Source organism: Camellia sinensis, chromosome 13 (genome assembly GCF_055761805.1).
Source record: "Camellia sinensis isolate YWXY chromosome 13, ASM5576180v1, whole genome shotgun sequence".
Classification (NCBI taxonomy): Eukaryota; Viridiplantae; Streptophyta; class Magnoliopsida; order Ericales; family Theaceae; genus Camellia; species Camellia sinensis.
The window spans coordinates 86,396,695-86,413,009 of record NC_138973.1 but is presented as its reverse complement, the minus strand read 5'-3'; the positions used below and the strand labels follow the sequence as shown (position 1 = coordinate 86,413,009).

Below are 16,315 nucleotides of genomic sequence, written 5' to 3'. Positions count from 1 at the left end.
AGCTTACTGTTTATATTTATATATGTAGGTGAGCAGCGGGATGTCCAGCCCCAACCCCAGTGGGCAATGAGAAGCGAAGTCTTGAGAGATCAACCAAGGTCGCCTCATGTAAGAGGCATTACTTTTGTTATACTTGACCCTTGATCTTTTGCCTTTGATCTTTTGTGGTCATGAATGACCATCCTTGTGCAAATGCTTGGCTTTTGTTAATACTGACTTGAATTATCTTGGACGTGTGTATTACATACTTAATATGAATGTTCATATGGTGTGAGTTATTATATAGATATAAAAATATTTTGGTAAGCCATGTATGCACAGCTCATTGGACAATCTTTATAAATTTTCCTTCCGTAATTTGGCCCCCTATTATTAAATATGATTCAGTTTTTCACTGAGGCCACAAGTAATCTCGCGATTACTGACCGATTATGACTCTAATCCGTAGGGACGGGTTTGGGTCATGAGACTTAGGCTTAAAAAGAATGTCTTCTAACTGCGATTATGTGATATTAAATAGTTTGCTACAAATTTGTATGCATTTTTCTTTTTGTATCTTAAAAAAATTGGAATTTGCCTCAGGAAAATGGTTGCATAGGCTCATGTGTGGTCGACGTCTTCCAAGTATTCATACCGTCTCTTAATCCTTTCAACTACGTCTATGTTATCTACCAGAGGTTGTCTAAAGCAGATTCATAGAGAGAGAGAGAGAGAGAGAGAGAGAGAGAGAGAGAGAGAGAGAGAGAGAGAGGGGTTTTGCAAAGAATTGAAAGAAGCCAACGGTTGTGAAAAATTTAAACAACAAAACATAATCCATATGTTTTGGAAAATTTAAATATCATGTACTCAATCTTGTGTACAATCTTATGATTCAGGCTCTTTTCTTACAAAGAAACTGTGGCATCCATGACCGTAAAGATAAAATATATAAAAGATAAAATTTGTGCACGCAAGCAATGATATTTGCAGAATGCCTAGTTGTTCATTTTACTCAGTGGATTTCAACAACCTGAGTAAGGGTACTGATCTTCATCTACAGGCCGATCATGTCATACAGAATAATTTTGTGCATTTCTTGCAATGTACTGCAAAATTGGTCTTGTATTAAGCGAGGCAGTGATCAAGCTTCTGCTATTCATGGTCTATAAATCTTCACAACTGGGACTTTGTATACCCTTTTAAGCCCGGGTCAGATTGTTTGGCAAAAATAGAAGCCACAGTAATTGGGACATAGTATTTCATAAGCCACTATCCTAACAATTTTGGGTGTTCAAAAGGAGGTAGGTCATTGAGAAGAACATCTTCCATGAATCCTAATTAATTTGTACGATTCTGCTCCGATTCTTAAAATTACCACAAGAAACAAAATCCCACTGTAGCATAGATCAATCAATAATAAATGCACTCATAGTTTCTTTCGAAATAATTTTTTAGGACAATATATTTATTTAAAACAAATTCTCTACTCGGATCATTTGTTCACTTGAATCTGCAGCACAAAAGATCTGACATCCACATGTTAGGCATAGGCAAGAATGTTTTCTCATTGTGTCATTTACTAAATTAGTTTGAAATATAATCAAGTCAACACAAAACATCTTACTAGTGGGGTTCAATCTCAGACTACTCGAATGAATTTAAGCTTATGAATTTAAGTTTGTGTAAGAGATATTGCCACTCAAGAGTTGAACTCCACAAAAAGGCTGGTGTAACAACCCTCGTCACTGTTTACTGATTAACCACTGATTACTGCTAAACTGAGACTAATTATGATTGGTAACTGAATTGATTGAAGTACTGAACTGACTGACTGAAATCTGGAACTGAATTGATTAAGTATATCTGTTTAATGGTATGTCTATCTGTTGACTGTTTGATTATCTGTTCATGCCTTTGTGTTTAAATTGTGAATTGAAAGCCTTATCGGCGGCCGAATCTGAAATTGATTGATGAATTGTGTTCATTGGAATTTATATGATTTTATGGTGTATTCATCTAAAATGTGATTTGGAATGATTAAATTGGATTAAAATGAGTTAAATTGCAATAGTTGGCTTAATTACCAATTTGCCATCCTAGAGGGCCACTTGCTAGGCACATGTGAGACTTGGTCATATACATTGCATATCTTTTCCTCAGCCTTACTTGAGAGCTCTAGCCAACCAAGAGAGAGTGAAAGTGAGAGTAGTGAATTCAACATAGAGATTTGGCTTGAATCTTGAGGAATTGAAAGCTTAAGTGCATATTGAGCCTCTAGACTTGTAATTGAGGAACCTAGGTATGAATTTCCTTATCTTAATTGTGTATTTAAGTTCCTTCTAGCATGGATCATGGTAGATTAAAGAGTTAAGGCATGAATTGGTTCAAAAGTGTTGAATTGAAGCTTAATTATTGCATGCATGGTATACTCTTGCATTTTAGAGCTTGCTCTTCATAAATTTGCCACATGCATGTCCATGTTTTGATCATAAACCATGTTTTCACCTTGTCTTTGAAAATATTGGCTCATTAGAGCATGAAATTGAAGCTTTGAAATGGTTTAAATTCATGCATGTTATGTTTGATTTATGTTCATGAAAATTGGTTTCAAATTGAGTTGAATTGATCTTCATTTTGGGCCTTGATTTTACAATTGAGCTTTGAATCATGTTATTCTATGTATTTACAAATGTTTTCCAGGGAAAAGGGCCCAAAGGAATTGGTTTTAATGCATTTGAACTTGGTTTGAGCTTGGAAGTTCAAATCTGGAAATTCCAGATTTTAAACTCACGCTCGAGCGGGGTTATTGGCGCTCGAGCGTGAAATTCGTGCTCCTAGTACTTTGCACTGTTTTGATGTCCGCTCGAGCGGAATAATTGACGCTCGAGCGGGACATTGTGTCTCATGCTTGAGCGGGTGTCGAGCGCCCAATCGAGCGTGATTTTCACCTATCCAGCACTTTTGACTGTTTTGCATAACGCTCGAGCGGGTAAGTCTACGCTCGAGCGGATATCTTTGTCTGCATGTCCGCTCGAGCGGGTAAACCTACGCTCAAGCGGGACCTTTGTTTTCTGAAAATTTTGAAAATGTTTTCTGAATGCATCTTTGCATCCTCATTCCATCCTAGGCATTCTTAGGCCTAGTTTAAGACATCTTAATGAGGATATAGATGTAAAACACACCGAGGCAAATTAGGGATTAAGTTATTATCTTTCCCAACTGTGTAGCTTAGTGTGTGTTCAATCTGTAAACTGTGTAGGGTTGGTGACTGGGGACGCGTTCTAGCTTTACTGTAGCCCAGAACTCTGTGAGTAACAACTGTGTAATGATATGTTCAAAATGATTATCTTCTGAACAATTGAACTGTACTGCTTTCTGAACTGATACTGTTAATTGAATGAATGTATGTCCTATATTCTGAACTATATTATGGCATCCTTAGCAACTACTGTTTACTGTTACTGTTACAGAGATCTCTATCGGTTCCCTTGTTGGAACCACTACTGTTTACTGATTGATGGCCATCATTTACTGTTCGGTCTTTTAAGACCAACTGTTCACTGTACTGTTATGCTAATGGATGTACCACATATGACTGAATGACTGATATACTGAATTAACAAAATGTTTTCATTACTGTAAGGACATTCATTCCTAACCTCTTTACGCATTACGTTATTCACTGGGCTTTAGCTCACTGCTCATATATATATGTAGGTGTACAGGCACCAGTCCGTGGTTAGAAGTGTCGGGGTAGCTCCAGTTTTGTCAAGCCAACCACTGTGCCTCACTACGAGGTTCCAAGCCTGTCAAGCTATGGCTTAGGGGTGCTTTATTTTCCCCTGCCTGTCTCTGTAATTGTTTTGTTAACTGTATAGACTGTTACTGTACTGTTTAATAAAGATTAGGTCCCTGAACTGAATGATTGTATATATGTACATACTGTTTTGTACTGTTCATGTATATGTGTATGAAAAATCTTTTTGCATACAGACTCACAGCTCATTGGACATTGTTTACTTACTGTATTGGCTTCCGCCAGCCCCTGTACTCTGTATTACTGTTCTACTGTTAAGTAGGCCTTCGGTAATCTCGGATTACTGGCCGGTTACGGTACTAAACCCATAGGGGCGGGTTTGGGTCGTGACAGCTGGCCTGCGGATGTAATCCCACTTCTTTAAGGGACAAAGAGAGCTTCTCTGGGCCATGGACAACACTGGGAAAATTGGAGACAAGACTGTAACTTTCGACTTCTAAGCAAACCAACGAATCAACATAGTCATACAGAGACTGAATTGTTGCAGTACTTTGGAACCTTCTTCCCTTGTGCACTCCGGTTGGGAACCGTACCAAAACCGAAATGGTCTAAAACATCACATAAAAAAAAATTGTGTTAGATTGAGAGCAATTTAATTTAATTTCACTCTATTTTGTGATGAGTGAAATAGTTCTAAAGAGGAGCACAAAATGTAATTACAAACAAAAAAATAGGCATTACTTGAGTAACATCAGGTCCTTTCTCAGGTTCAGCTCCAAGTGAAAGGGTTTTCTCCTCCCGCATTCTAGCTAATGCAGCTTTTTCTCAATAGCTTCACATGCTGCTCTTTCATGAGCCTCTTCTTCTTCCTTCTGCTTCCTTTCAGCTTCAGCAGCTTCCCTTGCCAACCATTCTTGCTCTTCTTTCCTCTGGCGTCCCTTAGCCTGAGATAGGTAGAGAAACCTCATCAAGACCTTGTGGCATCACAATATGCTAATATTTCATTATAAAGCATAAGCTCTGGGGACTGAGAAAGAGATAAAGAAAATAAGAAATTGAATAATTTGACATACTTGATCAGCTTCAAGTGCTGCTCGATAAGCAGCATCTTGTTCCTTCCTCAAACGCATGTTGGTTCTTCTTTCTGCTGAATCAAGCCTCGTGGCAACAAGAATAAGGGCACTTTCTTCAAGCACTCTCTGCAATATTGTCAGCATTTCCTCAGGAGATTTGGGCCCTTCAACCTGCATGATCAGAGGAAGAAAATAATTAAAAACAATAAACAACTGACTTTCTGCCTTCAAGACGATATCTAAAGTAAGCTTGTGATTATACTGTTGTTGTTGTCAGTGTGAGTGCATGTGTGTGTGTGTGCGAGCGTGTGTATGTGAGAGAGAGAGAGAGAGAGAGAGAGAGAGAGAGAGAGAGAGATTTAAACCAAAGAGTTTATTTATTAACACATTAATAAGATTGAAGGTCAATTTTGAGGGAAATCCATCATAATATTTTGTTGTTATAAGCAGGACAAAGTTTTTTCCTTTGCTGTTAATAAGCTGACTTACAATGAAAAGGCTGGGTTTTTTTATGAAGCACAAGTGCTTCTAAAAAGGTGTTGTGTCCACTTCGGACACCGACACTTGTTGAACACTTACCGATATGTGTTTTGGCCATTTGAACACATGTACCTGGCCTAGGTGTGCACAAACTTTTGTACACATATTGAGAGAGAGAGAGAGAGAGAGAGAGAGAGAACTCAAGAAAGAACTGAGAGATATAACTAGCTTGTTGGCAATGCAAGGTGGCACTAGCAGCAGTGGCTGTTGTGGTGGTTAGTGGGTTCTTTACAGCTATACAAACATTGCGTACAACGGTGTGGAATTGGGTTTTGACCATTTGGAGAAATTGAATAAAAGGTGGAAGCATATCAGACTTATTTTTGAGCAAATAAACCCAAGTACACCTTGAATGGTCATCTATGAAAGTTACATAATAGCGATGCCCAGAAAAAGCCAAAAGAGGAGAAGGACCCCAGATATCAGAGTGAATAAGTTCAAACATACAGGAGGCACGATATATGCGAGGAATATAAGAAGTACAAGTATGTTTAGATAGTTCACAAACAACACAATGAAATTGATGATCCTTGCAAGCTTTATTAAGTGACGGAAAAAGTAAACATAAATAATTAAAGTTTACATGTCCTAAACGAGCATGCCACAAGGCTAAAGTTTGAAAAGAAAACACATAGGAAGACGACGCAGGTAACACAACTGCTTGTAGGCCATAAGTGGTAGGATGAGAAGGTGGTGGCTCCCCGAAATAGTATAGCCCGTCGCGCTCAAAACCCTTGCCAAAAATCTTTTTTGAAGTTAGGTCCTGTAACAAGCAATGAGTAGGTAAGAAAATAACAGCACAATGAAAGTTTTTAGCAAGGTGACTCACAGAGAGAAGATTATAAGCAAAACGGGGCACATGTAAGATAGAAATAAGTGTAATATTAGATGACAAGGACACATTACCCTTATGTTGGACATGTGAATTAGACCCATCAGCAAGACATACAGTCTGAGCAATAGTAGAGATAGGAGAGGATAAACAAGAAAACTCATTGGTCATATGATCATTGGCCCTAGAATCCAATACCCAAGTAGGTGCAGTGCGAACATGAAAGGCTGTAAGAGTACCTGTAGCGAGTGTAGTAGTGGAAGGAACATTTGGAGACATGGCAGTGAATGAACCAAGTTGCTCTTAAAAGTGACTAATCTGAGATTGAAGCTGATGAAGATCAATAGGATGAGTCGGCTGACGAGTACTAGTGTCACGACCCAAACCCGCCCCTATAGGCTTAGCATCGTAACCGGCCAGTAATCCTTGGATTACCGAAGGCCTCTGAATAGATTAACAAGATTAAGGGGCTAGCGGAAGCAAATACATAAATATAGTTGTCCAATGAGCTGTGCTGACTTATATGAAACAGAATATTTAAAACTTTATATACATAACCGGTAGTCAACCATACATTATACCCACACACATTACAGTATTTTAAGTACAACCAACAACATCAAATCAAGTCTTATATAAACAGAAACCACAGAACTTAAACACAGGACGCTTCGGGAACCTCCATGTGAGGCACAATGGTTGGCTGACAACGGAACACAGATCCAGACAAAAGCCTTCAGACTCAAACTCCGAAATGCTCACCTATACATATATATACACACAGTGAGCTAAAGCCCAGTGAACAACATTAAGGTAAAGAGGTTAGTGAACGAATTCCGAACATATCATAAGCGTAAAACAGATCATAGCATAATCATTCTTGTATTGGAACATAATAATGATACATCCCCATAGAACACATCACAGAACGTCTTCCGACTAGAGTAATCGGTTCCAGATACCGATTAAACACATATCACCACAATGAAGTGGCTAACGAGATCTCGTAATTAATTGTATGTCATGGACCCGCATTTTCATGCCGTCCCCCATAACTTGGGACTATCTATGGATGCCATAATAGATTTCAAACATGGAATATTCGTTCACGAAAACAGATATCATTTCAAAAATCACAGCTTATCATATTTCATTTAGAACATAATTCATATGAACGTATCTTTATGATAACGTTACTCACAGTGGTTCCAGTAAGCGGTCATTCAATCCTCGAGTCTTGACCTACAATCACAAAATACATAACACAAGCATGTCTTGTCATTACACATTCAAGTGGCCATTAAGGCTTAGCTTTCATTACATTGGTTCTTATTCTTTCTTATTACATTGCCTAAAACACACACACTTGCAGTCTCAGAACTTAGTACATTCTTTTCTTAGTGTGTTTCTAATCCATAACCTCATTACCATGGCTTAATTAAGGCTTAGGAATGCCTAAGATGCAATAAGGATGCCAAAATGCTTTGGAAAACACTTAGTCAAATTTCTGAAAACAGAGTCCCCGCTCAAGCATAGCTTTCCTCGCTCGAGCGGACATGCAAAATGAGGGTGGTCACTCGAGCACAGATTCCTTCGCTCGAGCGATCTGCAAAAACATGAAACTTCTGGGAGCTTGCATTTCACGCTCGAGCGGACTCATGGTTGCTCGAGTAGAAGTGCACGCACTCAGAGCGGTCGCTCGAGCGTAGATGCAGAATCTGAAATTTCCAGATTGCACCTCGAAGCTCAAAACTCGAATTCAACTCATCAAAACACATCTCTTGGGCCCCAAAACTTGAGATAACATAGTAAACTTGTAAAATATGAAGAATAAAGGATCATTTCATAAAATCATGGCCCAAGGGTTTGCCAAAAGTTCACAATTCATCTTGAAATTCAAAAAACAAAACATGCATGTAAAATCTTTTATTCAAACCTCATGAAACTAGCAAATTGAACTCATAAGCTCCATGCATGTAAGAAATTCTTCCCAAAACATGATTTTAAGTGAAGGAACATGATAATTCAAACATGTATGCACTAAATAACTCCCAAAATAATTTAGATTCTCAAAATCAAACTAAAATGACAAACCTCTATATATATGTATACATGCAAGTGAAATTATAATCAAATCCTCCATCTTCTTGACCAACATATGTAAATTACATGCAATGATCCTAACAACTCCATGAATTCATCTCTACAACACATAACTCTTTGAATTAATAGTCAAAAGCTTACCTAGAGTCTTGAATTACTCTTGCTCTAGCTTAGTTTTGATGAATCTAAGCCAAGGTCTTCAATTCTCCTTTAATTCCTTCATCTCTCTCTCTAGAATAGCACACTCTCTCTCTCTAAAAGAAAACCTCATATTTTTGCACTAAGGGGAGCAAAGAATTGAGCTAAAAAATGAGTTAAGGCTCATATATATGTTTATGGTACTAAAACACATTAATTAGAATATTAGGCTAACCAAACATGATTTAACTAATCGTTCTGAATCAATTTTTAATACAACTTGCCATATGGTTCTAAAAATTCCAAATAACATATCGGTGTAGTCAATTTCGGTTTTGGATGCCGATAAGGCTTTCAATTTACATATTAAAGTGGAATTCCAAATAGATATTTCTATAAGTAACAGATAGAAGGCCAAATATCATGCAATTTACATATTAATCCCATAATTCATTTGATCCACTCAATTAGCATCTTTAATCATTGATTGGTAGCTAATTATGGGTCGGGTTATTACAACTAGAGGTGTCTGCAATAACAGTAGTATGGGAAGAGCTTAAATGGCGTGCCCTTGCAAAGCGTTACTTCAACTCAGGATGAAGCTTGAAGCACTGTGCTTGGACATGACCAGCTGCACCACAATGGTGACAAATAACCTTGCTACTAGAAGCATGAGAACTAAACTTGGTAGCAAGAGCTATCTAATCTGAAACGGAAGATGAAGTAGGAACATAGGAAGGAAGCGGAGCCACCGATTAAATCAATCGATGACGACGCTCCTCACTATCAATAGTAGCAAAAGCCTCATATAAGGATGGCATAGGTGATGTGTTCAAAATCTGAATATGAAGAGACTCGAATTTAGGTTTTAAACCAATCAGAAATTGATAAGTGTGCTGGTGAACAAGACGAGCAGACACAATAGAAGCGACAATAGCTGGAAAATCACTCAATGGCTCATACTGTGCTAACTCCTCACAACGAGACTAAAGATACCCAAAAAATTCAGCAACGGTAAAACCCAAAGCTTCCTGAGAGGCATGAGAAATATCCTGATAGAGCTCGAAAATCCTAGCATCATTGTGGGCATGTGCGTACATCTGGGTAAGAGCACTCAACAACCGAGGAACTGTATTACAGTACATAAACATGTTGTAGATGCATTCTTTCATAAAGTTGAACATCTAACCAAGTAAGGTGCAATTGTCAATATCCCATTGAACCTGCTTAGGATCATTAGTGGGAGGTTATATTTCGGTTTCCAAAAGCCATCCAGATTTTCCTTTACCCCCAAGGTAGAGACGTATAGATCGACTCCAAGCCACAAAGTTGTGACCAGTGAGCAATACACTGGTAATCCGATGAACCAGAACATGGGAGGCCAAGGAAACATCTGAACGAGGCATAATGCTCTAAGTTTGTGTAACAAAGTCAGACATGCTGAAACACCACGAAGCTGAAGTAGCGGCCTCAAACAAAAGAGATGCTACAGAACACACTGGTAGCCTAACATAATAGAAAATCAAACTAGAAAGTGCTTACCACAACTGCACATGAACCCTAGAAACGTAAAGAGAGAAGAACAACGCCCAAGAGGGGAAGCCGCACTAGACCCAAGGCAGGGAGGGTCTAGTCGGCACCTAAGGAAGCTACGACAGTGAGGAAAAAGGACTGCTGAGGGGCTAAGAAGGAAGAGGAAAACTTTCGGCTGGGTGGAGGCAAGAAGAAGGGCTATTGAGTGGCTAGGCAGGTGGTTTAGGGCTGCCGGCAATGGAAGACAAGGGTGGTGGGTGGCTAGGGTTTGGGTGGGTGGCTAAGGTTTGGCTCTGATACCAAGAAGAGAGTTGTAAAATATTGGCTTACCCTAATTTGGGTGAGACCATGTCTATATATAATAAATATAATACGTGGAAAAAGGAATTAAATAATTACACCATCAAACCCTAAAGTTAAGTTCCTAAATTAAATATACAATATTCCATATTCCAACAATTTGATCCCGCGTACAATCTAATGTCTGGTATTGAAATATTGGCCCTGGCTGTTGGAGAAAACAAGAGACTCCCTATATATAAATACACAAATTTTTACAGATGAAAAGCATGTCCCAGATGTTGTGAAGAGATTAAACAGAGGGATCAGAAGAATGCACAGGCCAAATATTAACTTAGATAGCGCAAACCAGTGATTAAACTATACAATACTACAAAAGAGTCCTATTATACAACTGAAACTACAATATGTGCTTCAAGTGATAATAGTCTTTTTGCACAAATCGAGAAATGGTATTAATAAAAATAAAAAAATTGCAATTGAAACTACAAGTTTAATAAAGACCACCACTTCCTTACCACATAAACTTGTAAAAAAGGGCAAGTCTAGAGCACTAGCCCTGTGCATAATCACTATAACAATACATGCAAGATTTATGATCAGACCTCCATTTTGAGAACAATAAAGGTCTACAAAGGTAAAGAGAAAGACAATAGACCAATAAAAGCTCCTTGTGACTCCCAGTTGACTCTTTCATATGATCAGCCTCGTCTCATGTCTCTCTATTACTAGACCCCACTAATGAGGAATCAATTGCAATTCCTTTAGGAAGATCAAAATGTGTAGGTAGATACATTGCTCTTCAATTTGCACATTTGCTGCCATATTCACTACCTTGCTATGAAAAAAATTACGATTTAACTAATATTACTGTAAGCTCAAATGCTAACTTAATGTTCATGAAATACGTCTTAGTGCATTCATAACCTAGCATTAGCCGGCAATTGTCTATGTAATAACTCTCAAAACACAATTTTACTACTCTAACATACTCAAGAGCTTGTTGTGAATTGGATGGCATAATTTCTTCAAACACGTGATGGGGAAATTAAGCATGATGAATTTGTTTATTCGTTTACTTTTCACATATGATGAACCAGAGATAGAACAAGAAAAAAAAAATAAGAAAAGAATACAAGGGAGGGAAGGTAGGACAAGAGGGAAGGGAAGACACAAGATTTGAGAGGAGTAAGAATAGACGTCCAAGAGGTAGACATGAGAAGAGAAGACAATATGAAAGAGAAATCATGAGGAAGAGCGAGATATAAAAAGGCAGCAGAAAATAAGAGAGGTGATAGATCTAGAATAAAAGAGGAGGAGGAGGAGGAGGAGGAGGAGGAGGGGGAGAGAGCTATTCTAGATGCCTCATGAAACTTAATAACAAGTAATTTCCATGAAAAACAAACCTATGGTTATGCATATGGTAACAACTTAACAAGCAACAAGTTAAACAACATGATTTCACTCCTGAAACCCTACAAACATCTAAACATAAGAAACTAAAAAGAAACGTAGACTTAGTTTAGTCCCCATTGGATGGGGGTCTATAAGGGGTAGATTGGATACAACTACCCCATAAAACGCTATGAAATGTAGACTTAGTTGTTTCAACATTATGAAGCATGTTTTAATCACTAAACCAGTGGCATCCTATCTAAAAATAAAAAACTAGTACAACAAAATTAAAAAGGCTCCTACTAGAATTCTAACAACTCATTAATTATCTTCATGTGAATCTTTCATAGCTAAATTGCATAAATCCCTACTTTTTGGAGAGAGCTTAACCTTCAGTTTCAAGACTCTTCAAGTTTGAATAGACTATAACAATATATTGATGTTTGCAATAGATCTTTCACTCTGATACCAAGTTAATGTAAGTAACCTAGCCTGCACAAGTATTTATTCAAGCATGGGATAGGATAAAAAAAATAAGTTAAAATTTTATGTTCTTTTAGCTAGTTATTCATTTGGTTTTGTAATAATTAATTAGCTTGTCAGTTAGTTAATTAGTTAATTTGTATTATTATTTCGGTCTCTCCCTCGAGAGAGCCAATTGGTGTAATAAACATGCGTGTGTATGCATGTCTTCCAACCCCCATTTCTTTCTCCCTTTTACTTAACCGCTTACGATGGTTAGTTTTAGGGCATATTTCATTTAGCATCCTTATGCTATGCATGTTTGCATCATTCATCTGTATTGCATGCACCGGGCTCGGCGCATCATACTAACTGCATTGTATTTCAATTCCTACTTGAATAGATGTATCGAGTTGTCGCATCTCATATGACATCTTAGAATAGCCGAGCCTATTTCTAGTTACATCTTGCATGTGTTGCATTAGCCATCTTAAGATGAATTAGGATCATGCATTGATTACTAACTAGCTCTTTGTTTTGGCTTGGAGTACACTGTGAGTGTTTATGTTTTAGTATCTTGCATGAGTATGTAAGTGTTGCCATGATAGCATGATTACCATGAGGCTATTTGCTTATGTGATATAACTGCCTGAATGCTTGTGGGTGAAGGTTAGATTGCTTGAATTAGAACAATTCATCAAATCCGCATTTTAGCCTACTTGCGAGTAGCAAACTTCAAATCATTTTTCAAACAAACGGATATGTAATGCTTTGTTCCAAATTAGGCGATCTAGTCTATACATGTGTGTTGTGCGCATCACTTAGTAATTCTAGCTAATAATCGGAATAAGAACGCATGTGTTTTCAAAAACAAGATATCATGTTTAGTAGTGGCCGATCTTTGATTGGGCGAGCGGGGGTGCTCATTGCATGACCTTCCCCTCTCGTACCCAAGTTCCCGAGCCGAGGCAACTTTGGTGATAACGGACACGTGGCCTTAGGCACGAGTCAGGGTTTCCTAAATTCTCTAAAAAAAATAAAATATTTAGGTGGCGACTCTGTATCTGGCAAAATAGTCCATGTTTGGCACTTTTTTACAAAAATCAATTTTCCAAAACGATTTGCCGGATTTTGACTCTTTGGTGATTTATCAATCTCACATCGCACATTGTGAGATCAGATTAAGAACCGTGACATTGAGTCCAAACTGTAGCATGAAGCTCAAGGGCGCGTCTACCCATTTGTTCCAAAATTTTCATGCATTTTGGCAATCAATGTAGTGTGACCACTACGATTGCTTACTATTAATATCAGATGAGAGTTTTGTATGCAGTCTAGTTATGCAAGATTCTCATGAAGATAGTTAATTGCGTTGTTATAATTCTATTAGAAATCCTTATAATTGCGTTGTGCATTTTCTTATTTTAGATGGACTCACAATAGCATGTCTTTTGATTGCTACAGTTTTGCTAATTAAAATGTTTACTGGAATAATGTTGCCGAGTGTTCATCTTCTTAAGAGTTTATATGTTATTTTAAGTATAAAATATGATGTTTTATTTGTTATCGTATGGGGTAGGATGAGTATAAGTAGTGTTTGCGTGGTTTGTAGGCTTTTATGAAGCGTATAAATTGCTCTAAAGCGAATTACCTCTTGGAGATGAATAATATTTGAAGAAAATTAAAGTGTTAGAAGATGCAAGATTCTTTTTATCATGTCTTCTTTCATCTCTCTATCATCTTTCTCTGTTTATCTCTATCCTTCAACATATATTAAATACAACTAATTATTACAACACTTAAATAATTAACAAATTAATTAAGCTATGAAGACAGTAAAGCAGCCTCGGGAAGAGGGACGAATGCATGCTCGGTCGGCTTCGCTCGGAAATCCGTTGCCATGCTTCATGTTGCCTTTGTTTGCACTGCTCTGTATCTCTGAAAACTGTGCCAACTTTTGTGATATTTCTGAACCACCTTGTGGGCATGATGAGAGGCCATCGGCCAAAAGATAGGGCCATCAGCCATGGGAAATTGGTCATCGACCAGATATAAGGCTCTCAGCCAAATGCTGTTAGCCGACCGGCACTAAATGTAGCCGATCGGTTATCTCTTCCTGCTGAATGCTTCTTTTGCTGCAACAGAGGATAGACAGAGCATGACAATACATTTGCAAGACAATGTTTGCAACTACACCCCTTATCATGTTTAAGACTCAAAGGAGTGTAGTTCTCGACCCTCGGGCCACCAATCACGCATTCCAATACATGATGGCCAAAGGAGCCAAGTGTGCAATTCAATATCAAATGAAATGCACAAAACACATAAGGAGCCCAACCTCTATCATGCTTGATCAAGAGGCAAGGGAATGCACACACAATGCAATGCAACCTAAGTATGCAAGCAAATCTAATACAACATGAGCATGTTAACAACAATGCCATGTAATGTAACTAGCATGTAACAATATGCAAAGGGGGAAGTATGTAACAACATGTTAATTAGCAAGCATGTGACAACATGCAATTTGACAAGCATGCAACGAGCATGTAAGCATGATGTAATAGGACTAGTATGCAACAACACGCAATGGAACTAGTATGTAACAAGCATGTGACAACATACAAGGCAAGCATGCAACAACATGTGAAGATGGACTTAAACCAAAATAGGAAGACCTCGGCCATGCCCAAATTAGTGGCCAAAATGCTAAGAAATAATGGACAAAAACACATACAAACATGCACATGTAATGGCCTATCACCTAGGCATAAAAGGGCAACTTTCAAGAGCACTTAAAAGGAGACAAATATGGGCATGTGACAAACGTGGTAAGCTCTGAAATTATGTTAGGAAAGGTGCCAAACCAATTAATCAAAGCAAGCAAATCATGCAAGAAGACTCAAGGCTCAAGGCTAGCCAAGGGGTTCAAACCATGGCTATGCAAAACATGAAGCAAATGGCAAGTATAATCCAAAACAGTCCTAGATCATGCCAAAATGAGCCTAAAACATGTAAGGACCAAAGCCAAAATAAGCTAGAACGAAGAACCAAAAGCATGAGGCATGCAAGGCCACAAAAAGGGTGTTACACTACACCTATCAAAACCAAACATGGCATGATTCAAGCAACCAAAATCAGAGTTATGGCATGTCAAAAATAGGCCCAAAAACACATGGAAACGACATCCTAGAGGCCTAAACATGGAGCATGCACAATGGTCCAATCATGAGACATAAAACATCAACTCGTCAAAGCATTGAAATGATGACAATTGCAAGTATATGAGTATGAAACATGGACTGAAATAACATTACAAATGATGTCAAATCATTGAAATGAGCCAAGCAAAGCATGCTAGTGACTTGAACACCCAAAGCTAACAAGCTAGATTGCACGGTAGCTATACAAAACAATACAAGCATGACCAAGACAATGCAAAACAGAGCTCAAGCATGATAAAAAAAAGGTAAAAAGCTTCATGAAGTTGAGCCAAAATCACATCAAAATGACATGTTACAACATGATGCATGTTAGGCCAAATCATGGAAATGCACTACAAGTGCAAGGAGCATGCAAAGGCTAACCAAACCAAACCTAAACAGAGGTATGATATGGCAAAATATCGCCTAAAACATACTGAAATGGACACAACATAGGCTACAAAGACATGCTCAAACATGAAGCATATAAAGCTAGTGTGTGTGATTTACACTACAAGTGTATGGTACATGCAAGATGCCACTAAACCAACCTTAGACAGAGGTAAAGCATGGAAAAATAACACTAAATACTTGTTGAAATGAAGCTAAGACAAGCTTAACAAACATGCTACCAACATAAGCCATTTTTGCAAGCATACAAGACAACAAGGAGAGGGGATGACCCTCTCCTATTTAAGACCTCAAAACCACATTTCCACCATTTCAGTGGTAGAAAGGTCATGCAAAGCTAAGAACAAGGGCCAAAAGGGATGGCCTAAAATAAGGCCTAACAAGGCCTTGGAGGGGGATAAACAACCCCAAACCAAAAAGAGACCTTAACCAAAGATTTAAAGCACCAAAAAATGGAACTTTTATCAGTTAAGAGCTAGGCTTAAAACAATAAGCAAGTAGGTTTAAAAGCTTGAGCAAGAATGGGGGTTTAAAAGCAAGTTTGCTCACCCTTGAAGAACCTCTTCAAGAATACCACTCCAGCAACTTT

The 16,315-nt window shown here is 38.1% G+C and overlaps 1 pseudogene; it reads right to left on the bottom strand.

Moving 5' to 3' along the window:
- Positions 1 to 4,095: 4,095 nt before the first annotated feature.
- Positions 4,096 to 6,460, bottom strand: LOC145805530 (plant UBX domain-containing protein 10-like; annotated as a pseudogene).
- Positions 6,461 to 16,315: the final 9,855 nt, after the last annotated feature.